Consider the following 18,404-nt stretch of genomic DNA (forward strand, 5'->3'; position numbering starts at 1 on the left):
GGTTTTGCCTGCCTCGAGCCGCAACGACGTCGACTGCCACTTGGGGACTTCACGGCTGCGTCTGCGCGGGATTGTTCCCGTTTTGCCGCATCATGCCGTCTTCGGTTGGGTGGCATACGCGCTTACAGCTGACGTAGCTTTCCGAGTGAAATCAGCGCCCTCTGACCTTCAACTGGCACTGCCCCTGGCTATAAAGGACCTGCATCTTCTACATGACCGGCACTTTGGCAGCAGTGGCGGCGGAGCCGACATATTTACTTACGTTGATTGTCATATACACAGGTTTTGCCTGCCTCGAGCCGCAACGACGTCGGCTGCCACTTGGGGACTTCACGGCTGCGTCTGCGCGGGATTGTTCCCGTTTTGCCGCATCATGCCGTCTTCGGTTGGGTGGCATACGCGCTTACAGCTGACGTAGCTTTCCGAGTGAAATAAGCGCCTCCTGACCTCCAACTGGCACTGCCCCTGGCTATAAAGGACCTGCATCTTCTACATGACCGGCACTTTGGCAGCAGTGGCGGCGGAGCCGACATATTTACTTACGTTGATTGTCATATACACAGGTTTTGCCTGCCTCGAGCCGCAACGACGTCGGCTGCCACTTGGGGACTTCACGGCTGCGTCTGCGCGGGATTGTTCCCGTTTTGCCGCATCATGCCGTCTTCGGTTGGGTGGCATACGCGCTTACAGCTGACGTAGCTTTCCGAGTGAAATAAGCGCCTCCTGACCTCGAACTGGCACTGCCCCTGGCTATAAAGGACCTGCATCTTCTACATGACCGGCACTTTGGCAGCAGTGGCGGCGGAGCCGACATATTTACTTACGTTGATTGTCCTACACACAGGTTTTGCCTGCCTCGAGCCGCAACGACGTCGACTGCCACTTGGGGACTTCACGGCTGCGGCTGCGCGGGATTGTTCCCGTTTTGCCGCATCATGCCGTCTTCGGTTGGGTGGCATACGCGCTTACAGCTGACGTAGCTTTCCGAGTGAAATCAGCGCCCCCTGACCTTCAACTGGCACTGCCCCTGGCTATAAAGGACCTGCATCTTCTACATGACCGGCACTTTGGCAGCAGTGGCGGCGGAGACGACATATTTACTTACGTTGATTGTCATATACACAGGTTTTGCCTGCCTCGAGCCGCAACGACGTCGGCTGCCACTTGGGGACTTCACGGCTGCAGCTGCGCGGGATTGTTCCCGTTTTGCCGCATCATGCCGTCTTCGGTTGGGTGGCATACGCGCTTACAGCTGACGTAGCTTTCCGAGTGAAATAAGCGCCTCCTGACCTCGAACTGGCACTGCCCCTGGCTATAAAGGACCTGCATCTTCTACATGACCGGCACTTTGGCAGCAGTGGCGGCGGAGACGACATATTTACTTACGTTGATTGTCATATACACAGGTTTTGCCTGCCTCGAGCCGCAACGACGTCGGCTGCCACTTGGGGACTTCACGGCTGCGGCTGCGCGGGATTGTTCCCGTTTTGCCACATCATGCCGTCTTCGGTTGGGTGGCATACGCGCTTACAGCTGACGTAGCTTTCCGAGTGAAATCAGCGCCCCCTGACCTTCAACTGGCACTGCCCCTGGCTATAAAGGACCTGCTTCTCATTTCATTTTTTTTATTTTATTTGTTGTTTGAGACATACAGCTGTCTCAGGGGCTGCAGCAAAAGGCAATATTCTTGCCTGACAAAGGCTGCAGCACCCAAAGCATGTTGACACTCTGAAGCAAACAACAGCACAACAAGTGTTACAATTTTCGAAATATGATAACATATAAAAAACGATTAACAATTCGAATCTCGATCAGAACATGTTAAAAAGGAAAACAAAACAGTAATCTCGTAGTACATAAGGAAGTTATACAATAAAGCAGCGAAGAAAATACGTTTTAACAGATTTCTTGAACCTCAAGCTTGATTTCGTGGTTTGTAATTGTTCCAGAATTGTGGGATTATTGTTTAGTAAGGTTGATATTTGAAAGTGTAATGCCTGTTTCCCGTAGTTCGTGCGAGTAAGCAGTATAGAGATTGGGTCATGTCTGAGATTATACGGAGTTTCTTTGGTGGCGAAGGTCTGATTAAACTGTATGTGATCAGCCTGACGGAGACGGAACGCCTCGAGCGATAGCTTATGCAAAAATAGGTGGTCTATATGGAGTATACCAAGCTTATCAAAAAACGGTTTAGTGTGTGCAAGAACAGGTAGGTTACAAACTGCCCTTACGGCTCTTTTTTGCAGCCTATATAGTGACATAAGGTTAGTTTTGGTAGTAGTTCCCCAGACCAGAAGAGAATAGTGTAGACGAGAGTGTATTAGTGTGTAATATAGCTGTTTCTTTAAATTCATTGGAATAAGATGCTTTAACATGTTAATCATTCCCGTCGCTCTACGAATGTCGGCTCTGAGGGTCTCCACATGAATGGACCAATACAGGTTTTCGTTAAACCATACGCCTAAAAATTTTACGCACTTCGTATATTCTATAATGCGCCCCCCAAAATTTAGCTCGTAGTGACCCATCAGCTGCTTTCCTTTTGGTCTAAATATGACGTACTTTGTTTTTTCGCAATTTACTTACGTTCTACATGACCGGCACTTTGGCAGCAGTGGCGGCGGAGCCGACATATTTACTTACGTTGATTGTCCTACACACAGGTTTTGCCTTCCTCGAGCCGCAACGACGTCGACTGCCACTTGGGGACTTCACGGCTGCGTCTGCGCGGGATTGTTCCCGTTTTGCCGCATCATGCCGTCTTCGGTTGGGTGGCATACGCGCTTACAGCTGACGTAGCTTTCCGAGTGAAATAAGCGCCCCTGACCTTCAACTGGCACTGCCCCTGGCTATAAAGGACCTGCATCTTCTACATGACCGGCACTTTGGCAGCAGTGGCGGCGGAGCCGACATATTTACTTACGTTGATTGTCCTACACACAGGTTTTGCCTGCCTCGAGCCGCAACGACGTCGACTGCCACTTGGGGACTTCACGGCTGCGTCTGCGCGGGATTGTTCCCGTTTTGCCGCATCATGCCGTCTTCGGTTGGGTGGCATACGCGCTTACAGCTGACGTAGCTTTCCGAGTGAAATAAGCGCCCCCTGACCTTCAACTGGCACTGCCCCTGGCTATAAAGGACCTGCATCTTCTACATGACCGGCACTTTGGCAGCAGTGGCGGCGGAGCCGACATATTTACTTACGTTGATTGTCCTACACACAGGTTTTGCCTGCCTCGAGCCGCAACGACGTCGACTGCCACTTGGGGACTTCACGGCTGCGTCTGCGCGGGATTGTTCCCGTTTTGCCGCATCATGACGTCTTCGGTTGGGTGGCATACGCGCTTACAGCTGACGTAGCTTTCCGAGTGAAATAAGCGCCCCTGACCTTCAACTGGCACTGCCCCTGGCTATAAAGGACCTGCATCTTCTACATGACCGGCACTTTGGCAGCAGTGGCGGCGGAGCCGACATATTTACTTACGTTGATTGTCCTACACACAGGTTTTGCCTGCCTCGAGCCGCAACGACGTCGACTGCCACTTGGGGACTTCACGGCTGCGTCTGCGCGGGATTGTTCCCGTTTTGCCGCATCATGCCGTCTTCGGTTGGGTGGCATACGCGCTTACAGCTGACGTAGCTTTCCGAGTGAAATCAGCGCCCCCTGACCTTCAACTGGCACTGCCCCTGGCTATAAAGGACCTGCGTCTTCTACATGACCGGCACTTTGGCAGCAGTGGCGGCGGAGCCGACATATTTACTTACGTTGATTGTCCTACACACAGGTTTTGCCTGCCTCGAGCCGCAACGACGTCGGCTGCCACTTGGGGACTTCACGGCTGCGGCTGCGCGGGATTGTTCCCGTTTTGCCACATCATGCCGTCTTCGGTTGGGTGGCATACGCGCTTACAGCTGACGTAGCTTTCCGAGTGAAATCAGCGCCCCCTGACCTTCAACTGGCACTGCCTCTGGCTATAAAGGACCTGCATCTTCTACATGACCGGCACTTTGGCAGCAGTGGCGGCGGAGCCGACATATTTACTTACGTTGATTGTCCTACACACAGGTTTTGCCTGCCTCGAGCCGCAACGACTTCGGCTGCCACTTGGGGACTTCACGGCTGCGGCTGCGCGGGATTGTTCCCGTTTTGCCGCATCATGCCGTCTTCGGTTGGGTGGCATACGCGCTTACAGCTGACGTAGCTTTCCGAGTGAAATAAGCGCCCCCTGACCTTCAACTGGCACTGCCCCTGGCTATAAAGGACCTGCATCTTCTACATGACCGGCACTTTGGCAGCAGTGGCGGCGGAGCCGACATATTTACTTACGTTGATTGTCCTACACACAGGTTTTGCCTGCCTCGAGCCGCAACGACGTCGGCTGCCACTTGGGGACTTCATGGCTGCGGCTGCGCGGGATTGTTCCCGTTTTGCCGCATCATGCCGTCTTCGGTTGGGTGGCATACGCGCTTACAGCTGACGTAGCTTTCCGAGTGAAATCAGCGCCCCCTGACCTTCAACTGGCACTGCCCCTGGCTATAAAGGACCTGCATCTTCTACATGACCGGCACTTTGGCAGCAGTGGCGGCGGAGCCGACATATTTACTTACGTTGATTGTCCTACACACAGGTTTTGCCTGCCTCGAGCCGCAACGACGTCGGCTGCCACTTGGGGACTTCACGGCTGCGGCTGCGCGGGATTGTTCCCGTTTTGCCGCATCATGCCGTCTTCGGTTGGGTGGCATACGCGCTTACAGCTGACGTAGCTTTCCGAGTGAAATAAGCGCCTCCTGACCTCCAACTGGCACTGCCCCTGGCTATAAAGGACCTGCATCTTCTACATGACCGGCACTTTGGCAGCAGTGGCGGCGGAGCCGACATATTTACTTACGTTGATTGTCATATACACAGGTTTTGCCTGCCTCGAGCCGCAACGACGTCGGCTGCCACTTGGGGACTTCACGGCTGCGTCTGCGCGGGATTGTTCCCGTTTTGCCGCATCATGCCGTCTTCGGTTGGGTGGCATACGCGCTTACAGCTGACGTAGCTTTCCGAGTGAAATAAGCGCCTCCTGACCTCGAACTGGCACTGCCCCTGGCTATAAAGGACCTGCATCTTCTACATGACCGGCACTTTGGCAGCAGTGGCGGCGGAGCCGACATATTTACTTACGTTGATTGTCCTACACACAGGTTTTGCCTGCCTCGAGCCGCAACGACGTCGACTGCAACTTGGGGACTTCACGGCTGCGGCTGCGCGGGATTGTTCCCGTTTTGCCGCATCATGCCGTCTTCGGTTGGGTGGCATACGCGCTTACAGCTGACGTAGCTTTCCGAGTGAAATCAGCGCCCCCTGACCTTCAACTGGCACTGCCCCTGGCTATAAAGGACCTGCATCTTCTACATGACCGGCACTTTGGCAGCAGTGGCGGCGGAGACGACATATTTACTTACGTTGATTGTCATATACACAGGTTTTGCCTGCCTCGAGCCGCAACGACGTCGGCTGCCACTTGGGGACTTCACGACTGCGGCTGCGCGGGATTGTTCCCGTTTTGCCGCATCATGCCGTCTTCGGTTGGGTGGCATACGCGCTTACAGCTGACGTAGCTTTCCGAGTGAAATCAGCGCCCCCTGACCTTCAACTGGCACTGCCCCTGGCTATAAAGGACCTGCATCTTCTACATGACCGGCACTTTGGCAGCAGTGGCGGCGGAGACGACATATTTACTTACGTTGATTGTCATATACACAGGTTTTGCCTGCCTCGAGCCGCAACGACGTCGGCTGCCACTTGGGGACTTCACGGCTGCGGCTGCGCGGGATTGTTCCCGTTTTGCCACATCATGCCGTCTTCGGTTGGGTGGCATACGCGCTTACAGCTGACGTAGCTTTCCGAGTGAAATCAGCGGCCCCTGACCTTCAACTGGCACTGCCCCTGGCTATAAAGGACCTGCATCTCATTTCATTTTTTTTTATTTTATTTGTTGTTTGAGACATACAGCTGTCTCAGGGGCTGCAGCAAAAGGCAATATTCTTGCCTGACAAAGGCTGCAGCACCCAAAGCATGTTGACACTCTGAAGCAAACAACAGCACAACAAGTGTTACAATTTTCGAAATATGATAACATATAAAAAACGATTAACAATTCGAATCTCGATCAGAACATGTTAAAAAGGAAAACAAAACAGTAATCTCGTAGTACATAAGGAAGTTATACAATAAAGCAGCGAAGAAAATACGTTTTAACAGATTTCTTGAACCTCAAGCTTGATTTCGTGGTTTGTAATTGTTCCAGAATTGTGGGATTATTGTTTAGTAAGGTTGATATTTGAAAGTGTAATGCCTGTTTCCCGTAGTTCGTGCGAGTAAGCAGTATAGAGATTGGGTCATGTCTGAGATTATACGGAGTTTCTTTGGTGGCGAAGGTCTGATTAAACTGTATGTGATCAGCCTGACGGAGACGGAACGCCTCGAGCGATAGCTTATGCAAAAATAGGTGGTCTATATGGAGTATACCAAGCTTATCAAAAAACGGTTTAGTGTGTGCAAGAACAGGTAGGTTACAAACTGCCCTTACGGCTCTTTTTTGCAGCCTATATAGTGACATAAGGTTAGTTTTGGTAGTAGTTCCCCAGACCAGAAGAGAATAGTGTAGACGAGAGTGTATTAGTGTGTAATATAGCTGTTTCTTTAAATTCATTGGAATAAGATGCTTTAACATGTTAATCATTCCCGTCGCTCTACGAATGTCGGCTCTGAGGGTCTCCACATGAATGGACCAATACAGGTTTTCGTTAAACCATACGCCTAAAAATTTTACGCACTTCGTATATTCTATAATGCGCCCCCCAAAATTTAGCTCGTAGTGACCCATCAGCTGCTTTCCTTTTGGTCTAAATATGACGTACTTTGTTTTTTCGCAATTTACTTACGTTCTACATGACCGGCACTTTGGCAGCAGTGGCGGCGGAGCCGACATATTTACTTACGTTGATTGTCCTACACACAGGTTTTGCCTTCCTCGAGCCGCAACGACGTCGACTGCCACTTGGGGACTTCACGGCTGCGTCTGCGCGGGATTGTTCCCGTTTTGCCGCATCATGCCGTCTTCGGTTGGGTGGCATACGCGCTTACAGCTGACGTAGCTTTCCGAGTGAAATAAGCGCCCCTGACCTTCAACTGGCACTGCCCCTGGCTATAAAGGACCTGCATCTTCTACTTGACCGGCACTTTGGCAGCAGTGGCGGCGGAGCCGACATATTTACTTACGTTGATTGTCCTACACACAGGTTTTGCCTGCCTCGAGCCGCAACGACGTCGACTGCCACTTGGGGACTTCACGGCTGCGTCTGCGCGGGATTGTTCCCGTTTTGCCGCATCATGCCGTCTTCGGTTGGGTGGCATACGCGCTTACAGCTGACGTAGCTTTCCGAGTGAAATAAGCGCCCCCTGACCTTCAACTGGCACTGCCCCTGGCTATAAAGGACCTGCATCTTCTACATGACCGGCACTTTGGCAGCAGTGGCGGCGGAGCCGACATATTTACTTACGTTGATTGTCCTACACACAGGTTTTGCCTGCCTCGAGCCGCAACGACGTCGACTGCCACTTGGGGACTTCACGGCTGCGTCTGCGCGGGATTGTTCCCGTTTTGCCGCATCATGACGTCTTCGGTTGGGTGGCATACGCGCTTACAGCTGACGTAGCTTTCCGAGTGAAATAAGCGCCCCTGACCTTCAACTGGCACTGCCCCTGGCTATAAAGGACCTGCATCTTCTACATGACCGGCACTTTGGCAGCAGTGGCGGCGGAGCCGACATATTTACTTACGTTGATTGTCCTACACACAGGTTTTGCCTGCCTCGAGCCGCAACGACGTCGACTGCCACTTGGGGACTTCACGGCTGCGTCTGCGCGGGATTGTTCCCGTTTTGCCGCATCATGCCGTCTTCGGTTGGGTGGCATACGCGCTTACAGCTGACGTAGCTTTCCGAGTGAAATCAGCGCCCCCTGACCTTCAACTGGCACTGCCCCTGGCTATAAAGGACCTGCGTCTTCTACATGACCGGCACTTTGGCAGCAGTGGCGGCGGAGCCGACATATTTACTTACGTTGATTGTCCTACACACAGGTTTTGCCTGCCTCGAGCCGCAACGACGTCGGCTGCCACTTGGGGACTTCACGGCTGCGGCTGCGCGGGATTGTTCCCGTTTTGCCACATCATGCCGTCTTCGGTTGGGTGGCATACGCGCTTACAGCTGACGTAGCTTTCCGAGTGAAATCAGCGCCCCCTGACCTTCAACTGGCACTGCCTCTGGCTATAAAGGACCTGCATCTTCTACATGACCGGCACTTTGGCAGCAGTGGCGGCGGAGCCGACATATTTACTTACGTTGATTGTCCTACACACAGGTTTTGCCTGCCTCGAGCCGCAACGACTTCGGCTGCCACTTGGGGACTTCACGGCTGCGGCTGCGCGGGATTGTTCCCGTTTTGCCGCATCATGCCGTCTTCGGTTGGGTGGCATACGCGCTTACAGCTGACGTAGCTTTCCGAGTGAAATAAGCGCCCCCTGACCTTCAACTGGCACTGCCCCTGGCTATAAAGGACCTGCATCTTCTACATGACCGGCACTTTGGCAGCAGTGGCGGCGGAGCCGACATATTTACTTACGTTGATTGTCCTACACACAGGTTTTGCCTGCCTCGAGCCGCAACGACGTCGGCTGCCACTTGGGGACTTCACGGCTGCGGCTGCGCGGGATTGTTCCCGTTTTGCCGCATCATGCCGTCTTCGGTTGGGTGGCATACGCGCTTACAGCTGACGTAGCTTTCCGAGTGAAATCAGCGCCCCCTGACCTTCAACTGGCACTGCCCCTGGCTATAAAGGACCTGCATCTTCTACATGACCGGCACTTTGGCAGCAGTGGCGGCGGAGCCGACATATTTACTTACGTTGATTGTCCTACACACAGGTTTTGCCTGCCTCGAGCCGCAACGACGTCGGCTGCCACTTGGGGACTTCACGGCTGCGGCTGCGCGGGATTGTTCCCGTTTTGCCACATCATGCCGTCTTCGGTTGGGTGGCATACGCGCTTACAGCTGACGTAGCTTTCCGAGTGAAATCAGCGCCCCCTGACCTTCAACTGGCACTGCCTCTGGCTATAAAGGACCTGCATCTTCTACATGACCGGCACTTTGGCAGCAGTGGCGGCGGAGCCGACGTATTTACTTACGTTGATTGTCCTACACACAGGTTTTGCCTGCCTCGAGCCGCAACGACTTCGGCTGCCACTTGGGGACTTCACGGCTGCGGCTGCGCGGGATTGTTCCCGTTTTGCCGCATCATGCCGTCTTCGGTTGGGTGGCATACGCGCTTACAGCTGACGTAGCTTTCCGAGTGAAATAAGCGCCCCCTGACCTTCAACTGGCACTGCCCCTGGCTATAAAGGACCTGCATCTTCTACATGACCGGCAGTTTGGCAGCAGTGGCGGCGGAGCCGACATATTTACTTACGTTGATTGTCCTACACACAGGTTTTGCCTGCCTCGAGCCGCAACGACGTCGGCTGCCACTTGGGGACTTCACGGCTGCGGCTGCGCGGGATTGTTCCCGTTTTGCCGCATCATGCCGTCTTCGGTTGGGTGGCATACGCGCTTACAGCTGACGTAGCTTTCCGAGTGAAATCAGCGCCCCCTGACCTTCAACTGGCACTGCCCCTGGCTATAAAGGACCTGCATCTTCTACATGACCGGCACTTTGGCAGCAGTGGCGGCGGAGCCGACATATTTACTTACGTTGATTGTCCTACACACAGGTTTTGCCTGCCTCGAGCCGCAACGACGTCGGCTGCCACTTGGGGACTTCACGGCTGCGGCTGCGCGGGATTGTTCCCGTTTTGCCACATCATGCCGTCTTCGGTTGGGTGGCATACGCGCTTACAGCTGACGTAGCTTTCCGAGTGAAATAAGCGCCCCCTAACCTTCAACTGGCACTGCCCCTGGCTATAAAGGACCTGCATCTTCTACATGACCGGCACTTTGGCAGCAGTGGCGGCGGAGCCGACATATTTACTTACGTTGATTGTCCTACACACAGGTTTTGCCTGCCTCGAGCCGCAACGACGTCGGCTGCCACTTGGGGACTTCACGGCTGCGGCTGCGCGGGATTGTTCCCGTTTTGCCACATCATGCCGTCTTCGGTTGGGTGGCATACGCGCTTACAGCTGACGTAGCTTTCCGAGTGAAATAAGCGCCCCCTGACCTTCAACTGGCACTGCCCCTGGCTATAAAGGACCTGCATCTTCTACATGACCGGCACTTTGGCAGCAGTGGCGGCGGAGCCGACATATTTACTTACGTTGATTGTCCTACACACAGGTTTTGCCTGCCTCGAGCCGCAACGACGTCGGCTGCCACTTGGGGACTTCACGGCTGCGGCTGCGCGGGATTGTTCCCGTTTTGCCACATCATACCGTCTTCGGTTGGGTGGCATACGCGCTTACAGCTGACGTAGCTTTCCGAGTGAAATCAGCGCCCCCTGACCTTCAACTGGCACTGCCCCTGGCTATAAAGGACCTGCATCTTCTACCTGACCGGCACTTTGGCAGCAGTGGCGGCGGAGCCGACATATTTACTTGCGTTGATTGTCCTACACACAGGTTTGTGCGGAATCTTGTATGTTTCCTTTTCTTACTTACTCCGTCACTGCTGCCAAACGTGAAGTGTAAATGTCCGGTACTAGGGTGATGCCTGAACTAACCATGTTCCTAAAAGAAATTCGGCAAGAAATGCGTGACATGCGAAGCGCTATTGAAAAAGAACTCCGAAAGGAATTCAAAGATATGCAACATTCTATTGATTTCTTCAGCACGCAGTTTGATGCAATGACGACACGGTGTGCTGCAATTGAAAAAAAAAAGCGCTTCCTTAAAAAAGGAAAACGCTGCTTTGACAGACAAATGTCAGGAGCTTGTAGGGCAAGGGTCTGACCTTGAGGAGAGGGTGACAACCCATGAACAATACTCAAGAAACAGAAACGTTGAAATTAAAGGTGTGCCATTCACTGAAAATGAAAATCTTTTTGCAGTAGTAGCGAAGCTCGGCAGCCTGGTCAATGAGCCTATCTGTGACGCAGACGTCGATGTTTGTCACCGTGTGCCGCGGAAAGACGGTGGCTGTCCGAATATTGTCGTTCAGTTTCGTTCGCGTTCAAAGCGTGATGGGCTCATTGAAAAGGCGCGAGAAAAGCGTATATCCGCCACTGAACTCGGTCAATCTGGTCATGCTTCTATTTTCGTAAATGAGCACTTGTGCCCAACACTAAAGAAGCTTCTTGGGCAAGTTGTTGCGCTAAAGAAAGACAAACAGTGGAAGTACGCGTGGACTCGGGATGGTAGACTTTTCGCGCGGAAAACTGACACGTCACGGGCACTACGCATATCTGCAGTTCAAGACCTTGATAAAATGGAGTAAGCACTTGCTAGTGTGCATCGGACGTCATCCTTACTACAGTAGTTAAACATGGCTGAAAGACTGTTCACACCAACTGACGTTGGTAAAATGTTTTCTAAGAAAAGTAAGTGCACGTCCTTTTTAATTTAAACACGCAATCTGCACGCAATAAGGACGATGATCTCAACGCATTGCTGTCTTCTTTTGGTTTTTTATTTGACATTGTCATGCTGTGCGAAACATGGTATCGCAACGAAGAAGTGTTGCAAATGTCAGACTATGTCTCTCATTATCTGAATCGCTGCAATAAAAAAGGCGGCGGTGTCCTGTTGCTTACAAGGACTAACTTGCATTGCGAATTGTTGAAAGACTTTACTCAAATTACTGCTGACTTTGAAATTTTGACTGTTCTTCATGGTCGCAGCATTTTTTCTGTGGTGTATCGCCCACCGGGAGGGAATGTGGTTAATTTTCTTAAATACATCGACAACCTTTTATCCTGGGTTAACGATAACGACTACAGTTTAGTTTTGGGTGGTGATAGTAATATTAACATGTTACACGATAGCCCACTTCGCAGAGACGCATTGCGGGTATTTGAATCAAATGCTTGCATTAATACAATTACTGCTCCTACTCGTGTTCAAGGTGACTGCCAAAGTTTACTCGATGTTTTCATTACGAATTTTGACACACAAATTATTGAATCGGGCGTAATCACAGTGACCACTTGCCTATCTTTCTACTTGTTAATTCACCTGTGTTGCCCTCGCGTCTTTCTAAAGATCAACACTTCACATTTCAGGATATTAACCCATTCACACTTGAGAAATTTCGCAACGAAATATTGCGCATAAACTGGCAAGACGTGTATAACGAAAAAGACTGTGAAAAAGCGTACGAGTTCGTTTTATCATTTTTTTCAGAGCGCTTACAGAAAGTCATTTAAACGCAAAACAAGAAAAGCCAAGAAAGCAAGGAAACCTCGGATTACTGACAGTACGTTGAAGCTGATCAAACAAAAAGATGCTCTTTTCAAGCAATTCCTAGGTACAAGGGATGCAACAGATTTAGCAGAGTTCAAAAAATTCCGGAATAAAGTTAATGGTACTCTAAGGGCAGCAAAAGCGCAATATTTCGAGAAATTATTTAATCAAGAAACGATAAAGCGAACCGATATCACCTGGAAAAAACTAAACAGTTTACTTCGTGTAAACAATCAGCCAGAAAATGCAGAAGAGTTAAAAATAAATAATCAGCCGACATCAGGCACGGCATTGGCTGACGCTTTTAACAATCACTTTTGTATCGCTGGTGAATAGTTCCTGCGATCCTCGTTGCACAGAATACGTAAAACCAAAAGTCGTCGAAAGTGCATTCCTAAGCCCCACTAACACTCGTGAAAACTACAGCACGTTTCTCAGCCTTCGACATAGCAAAAGTCGCGATATAGATCATTTGCAGATTCGCCCAGCTAAGCATGTTCTAGACCTAATCTTCCCTGTCTTAGAGCACGTGTACAATCTTTCATTGGTGAATGGTATATTTCCTCGGCGCATGCAAATAGCGAAGGTAACAGCACTTTTCAAATCTGGCAACAGAAACGAGCTCTCAAATTATAGGCCGATATCGATCCTGCCTATTTTTTCTAAATGTCTCGAGAAATTGATTAATACAAGAGTAACCTCTTTTTGTAAAAAGCACAATGTAATTACAGATTACCAGTATGGGTTTAGAAAAGGTTGTTCAACAGAAATAGCTTTACTGATGCAAAAAGAGATAATCTTGCGAGGCTTTGAAGACAATTTACTTACTCTCGGTGTCTTTATTGATTTTTCGAAGGCTTTTGACACCCTTAATCACGATACTCTACTAACAAAACTTGACATTTATGGCTTTAGGGGAACTTTCCTGAACTTAATTAGAAGTTATTTGCAGTACAGGTATCAGACCGTTGTCGTAGGTAACAACTGTTCAAAAAATTTGTCTATATTCGCTGGAGTTCCTCAAGGAAGCATACTAGGACCACTATTGTTTACCCTGTATATAAATGACATAACTATCAATACCAACGCCCAATTTGTTATCTATGCCGACGACACTAGTTGGTTCATAACTTCTAAGGACGTGAAAGAATTGCTATGTGTTGTTAATGATACACTAGCCCAAATAAAAAAGTGGAGCTTATTCAACTTATTAACTATTGATACTACCAAAACAAAAGGCGTGCTTTTCCAGCCAAAAAACAAAAGGCACAATATTGACGGACATCTAAAAATAGGTACTTCTTTCATAGACATAGTACCATCGGTTAAAAGCTTAGGTGTCATATTCCAAGAGAATATGCTGTGGAATGACCATGTTAACATTATTGCTAACAAACTTGCACGAGTGGTTGGAATACTAATAAGATTACGCTTCTTTTTACCATTAAGAGTGAAGCTCCTACTTTATAATTCTCTTTTCTTATCCATATGCTCTGGCGTTGCCCCTCGTTACGAGGCACAGAACAAAGCAATGAGGACAAGTGGTTCTCCGCTATCAAGAGCCCCGATGCCGGGGCGCAACTATGGGCTGTCCAGAGGGCCCACGATGCGGCGGTCGGGCAAGGCCTGACTGTCCCAACGTGGGAGCGGCCCGCAGCGCGCTGAGTCGCGTACCTCAGGACCTTATTAAAGTTTTGCATCCATCCATCCATATCTCATGTTAACTATTGTCACCTCGTATGGGGCAACACGACTAGCAATAACATCAACATTCTATATTTATTGCAAAACAAAAGCCATCCGCGCAATTTCAAACTCTTCATTCGATGCGCATACTGATCCTCTTTTTTGTCAATTAGATATAGCGCCGATAAAATCGGCCTACAATACAATTTTGCTGAAACGCTTTTTTACAGAAAGAAAAGGTAGCACTCATTTTCTCGTGTACTTGTCAAGGCTAACACTAAATACAAGCAGTTTCAATACACGTCACAGAGAAACTTGGCATATTCCGCACTCAATAACTAACTACGGGAATCAAATGCTGCGCCACGAACTACCATCTCTACTTAACTCTCTTCATTAATCGCCATACTTATTATCATTTCAATTAGGTGGCCAAACTTGCCACTCATATTGGCATTCACGTGAATGCTTAGTGTTTTTCTTTGTATTTTGTTCTGATGTATACGTATTCTAAGCTGTAATTGTACAGTTACTTATTTAGTTTTGTATTTCTGTGAATGTTACCCGTAAATGAAAAGGGATTCATGTTGTCTGCAGTTGGTCGTTTTCCTGTTCCTGTTTTTCGTAACTTGTATGACAATTACAACTTCTGCATTCATGTCAATTTTTTCGCCGCAGTGCGAAGTATCTTTGTATAAATAGTCCCATTTATCCACATATTGTTTATATTTTTATTGTTCTTTCAATACATCTGTTCATCTTGTACTTGTGCACGCATTGCTACGTGATGCCAAAGAAACCAATAAGAGACACAGACCTAGTCAAGCCGATTTTATGGCTTTTTGTCTGTGCCCCTGCTGTCTGTACGTTGTGTAGATACAAATAAAGTTCAAAGTTCAAAGTGGCTGATGAAGGTGATTCCCACAAAAGCGACTTGTCCATATTGAGACAAAGTAGGACACCAAGTGTGAGCCACACATTAGCGACCCTGAAAGAAAAGAAACGTGCAGGTTGGAAAGAAGTTAACGCTAAAATGCCGGGTAGTCCATGTCGCTGTGTTGGCTGCGGCAGCAGATGCCTGCATCACCCGGTTGCTTCGCAATGCAAGTTGCAAACAGGTGGGACACTCAGTCCAGTCTGCTTGCGCCGCTGGTTGTCGCTCGTTACCAGACTGCCATGTGCGACGACGACGGTGAGCCGTTTACGAGCTCGCATCAATGATTCCAGCGTATCTCGACATGCAAATTTCATTTCTGATATTGCACGAGAATGTACACTGCTTGTCTTCCACCAGTAAAGTCACACGTTCTGTTCACTCATTTGACGGGATCAAAGCGTCCGCTGTCCAGCTAGATAACGGGTCGAACGCAGTTGAACATTTAAAACAAACTTTAATTAAACCAAGAAGGTCGAGAAAGCAAGTCAAAAATACACAAAATGTTCAGTTTTAGCCCTTAAAAAAGTCGTCCTGTCTCTAGGGCCGGTGGGGCGAGTGTGCCCGTCCCGCGTTTTTCCAACCGCGGTTTCCATCCCCGTCGCCCTCCCCTAGGCCCGGGAAACATCACCCGACACCTCGAAGCGTCGTCACTGGGTCACTTCCAGGAACCGAACGGAGGGAGCGGGTCCTTTCTCTCGCGCACAGCTCGGTTCGATGGAGGAAAAAGCAATAGAAGTAAGGAAGGCCCTCTCGAAAGAAAAGTCCGGTCGTGCATTCGCGATGCGCACGCGATAACACACCGAGATCGCGCCGCCTTTCGACGCGAGCCGTGCAACGCTGTCTGCGCATGCGCGCGGCCGAGAGCTTGCGCTCAGAAATAGCGTTGTCCAACATGGCGGCACCTAGCTCCCACTTCAGCGTGGATTCTCGTGGGGACTACGTTCTCACTCGCGTTCATCGCCAGGCAATGTTGAAATGAGCTTTCATCATCATCATACGGATTTCTCATCCGAGCGAGGGGAGACTAAAGGCCCGAAGGCCTGACAGAGGTCCCAGACCCCACAGTTGCAACAGCGGTTATAATAAGTACATATAGAACGTACATACATTTCGCACAAGTGAGCAGAATTTCAGTAACAAGAATTATTACAATATTTGTTCATTGGAATGAGGAAGCCTCATAAACATTAGCACAAATGCCATCTATAGGCTCTCTTTGTTAGGTCATACAAGCATACATACAGATGCAATAAAATTAAAATATCAATAATTAGTGAAAGCAAATGTCATAGGCGAGCTCTTTTTTGCAGGAGCTTTTTGAAGCGCTAAAATTTAACAGTTCTCCTACCTGGTTTAATTTTTCTATCGACTGATATATGAATGTTTGTGTACCATAATTTGTTCTTATTTTCGGTGAGTGTCTGGTATTCTGGCGCAGTGAATAACGAGATATTTCATGGCTGTCTATATTGGTGAATAATTTTTGTTTATGTATGGTGATCAGAAGTTTCTTATAATATATTCTGTCTGCTCTGAGCAAGGAGTAGTGTTGAAATAATGTAGCTATATCAACGTCTACAAAACGGCCATGGTAATTGCAGTATATACGAAAGATTAGTTTCTGTAAAAGGAAAAAGTTGTTGTATTGTTTTTGAAGTTGTTCCCCAAACCAGGACCCCGTAGCGGAGCTAAGAGTAAAGGAGAGCATTGTATAACTGTTGTTTGAGCCAAAGGGGGATCAGCTGGGTTATACTGTTAATGATACCGATAGATTTAGAAAGGTCATTGCATCCCTATATGCGAACTCCAAGATCTTTATCAAACCGTACGCCTAAGAATTCTTGTTCTTGGACATGGTTAATTAGATTATGGGGTTTTACGTGCCAAAACCACTTTCTGATTATGAGGCACGCCGTAGTGGAGGACTCCGGAAATTTCGACCACCTGGGGTTCTTTAACGTGCACCTAAATCTAAGTACACGAGTGTTTTCGCATTTCGCCTCCATCGAAATGCGGCCGCCGTGGCCGGGATTCGATCCCGCGACCTCGTGCTCAGCAGCCCAACACCATAGCCACTGAGCAACCACGGCGGGTGACATGGTTAATTGCCGTACCATTATAGTTAATGATAATGTCATTGGGTATGTTCTTGTTACGAGCCCTGAATAATATGTGTGTTGTTCTTACAGTATTTAATTCGATACTATTTTCACTCAACACAATTGATAAGCGATTTAGATACGCATTAACGCTGACAGGAAGTTCAGAAGTGTCATTGAATGTAAAAAACACGTTGGTATCATCGGCACATATTGCCAAGTCAGGTGAGTCATGTATTCGTATAATATCATCTACATAAATTCAGAACAATAGTGGGCCCACTTCTGAGCCCTCAGGCACACCCTGTTTCGTAGGCAAAATGACAGAAGTAATATAATTTATCTGGTTTAAGAGGGGGGAACTTTGGGCCAGTTGGTCCGACATGTTTAAAGAACCGCAACTTCAGACGGGATGGGACGAAGGAGGGGACAGGACGAGCGGTAACAAGCAACTGTCTATTACAAAGAAACACATAGCAGCAAAGTGTCGCATCTGCGTGCAGCGTGCCTTGACATACTGATGAACAAAATGAAACACGTGGCAGAAAGCACCCTATATGACCATGGAAAGTGACAAGGGGCAAAAAAAATCAACTATCACAGGTTAATCAAAAACCGGGTTTCTTTATCTAGGAAAGCCACCGAAGGCTCACTTGCACACGTGTCTAGCCCAAGCCTGCGCACGTGTGCCGCTTCCATAATTTCTCGCTCAAGTCTAGAGTCTCCCCGTCCTACAATGATGGCTTGATTGAATTTGGGGTAGCAACCTTTGCATTCCCTAGTGTGTCCGGGGAGATTGGCGCTGCTATCACCCTTCAAGGAGCGGAAATGCTTCCGCAGTCCATCATTAATACATTGGCCAGTTTGGCCAACGTAAACACTGCCGAATTGCAGTGGAAACTGGTACACCACATTGGTGGCACAGGGCACGTACTGGTACTCGTGCTTACAGGCGACCTTGAGCGGACCATCCACCACACGCCTACAGAGTTGGGATAACTTGCAGGGGACTGAGAACACGAGTCAAATGCCCTGTTTAGCCGCCACCTTCTTCATATTACGGGCCATGTTGTGCCCATAGGGCATGACTTCTAGGGGGCCTCTGTTGAGGAGGGTGGCCTGCTCCTGCCCCCGCGCCTTGCGCTGCAGCTTCCACAACAGCGATTCACCCACTGCCTGAAGAAGGGCTGATGAGAAGTCTGCCTGTTTCAACTTATTGGGTCTGAAAACTTTCAGCTGTCT

The sequence above is a fragment of the Dermacentor andersoni genome, chromosome 9, assembly GCF_023375885.2.
Source record: "Dermacentor andersoni chromosome 9, qqDerAnde1_hic_scaffold, whole genome shotgun sequence".
Taxonomy (NCBI): domain Eukaryota; kingdom Metazoa; phylum Arthropoda; class Arachnida; order Ixodida; family Ixodidae; genus Dermacentor; species Dermacentor andersoni.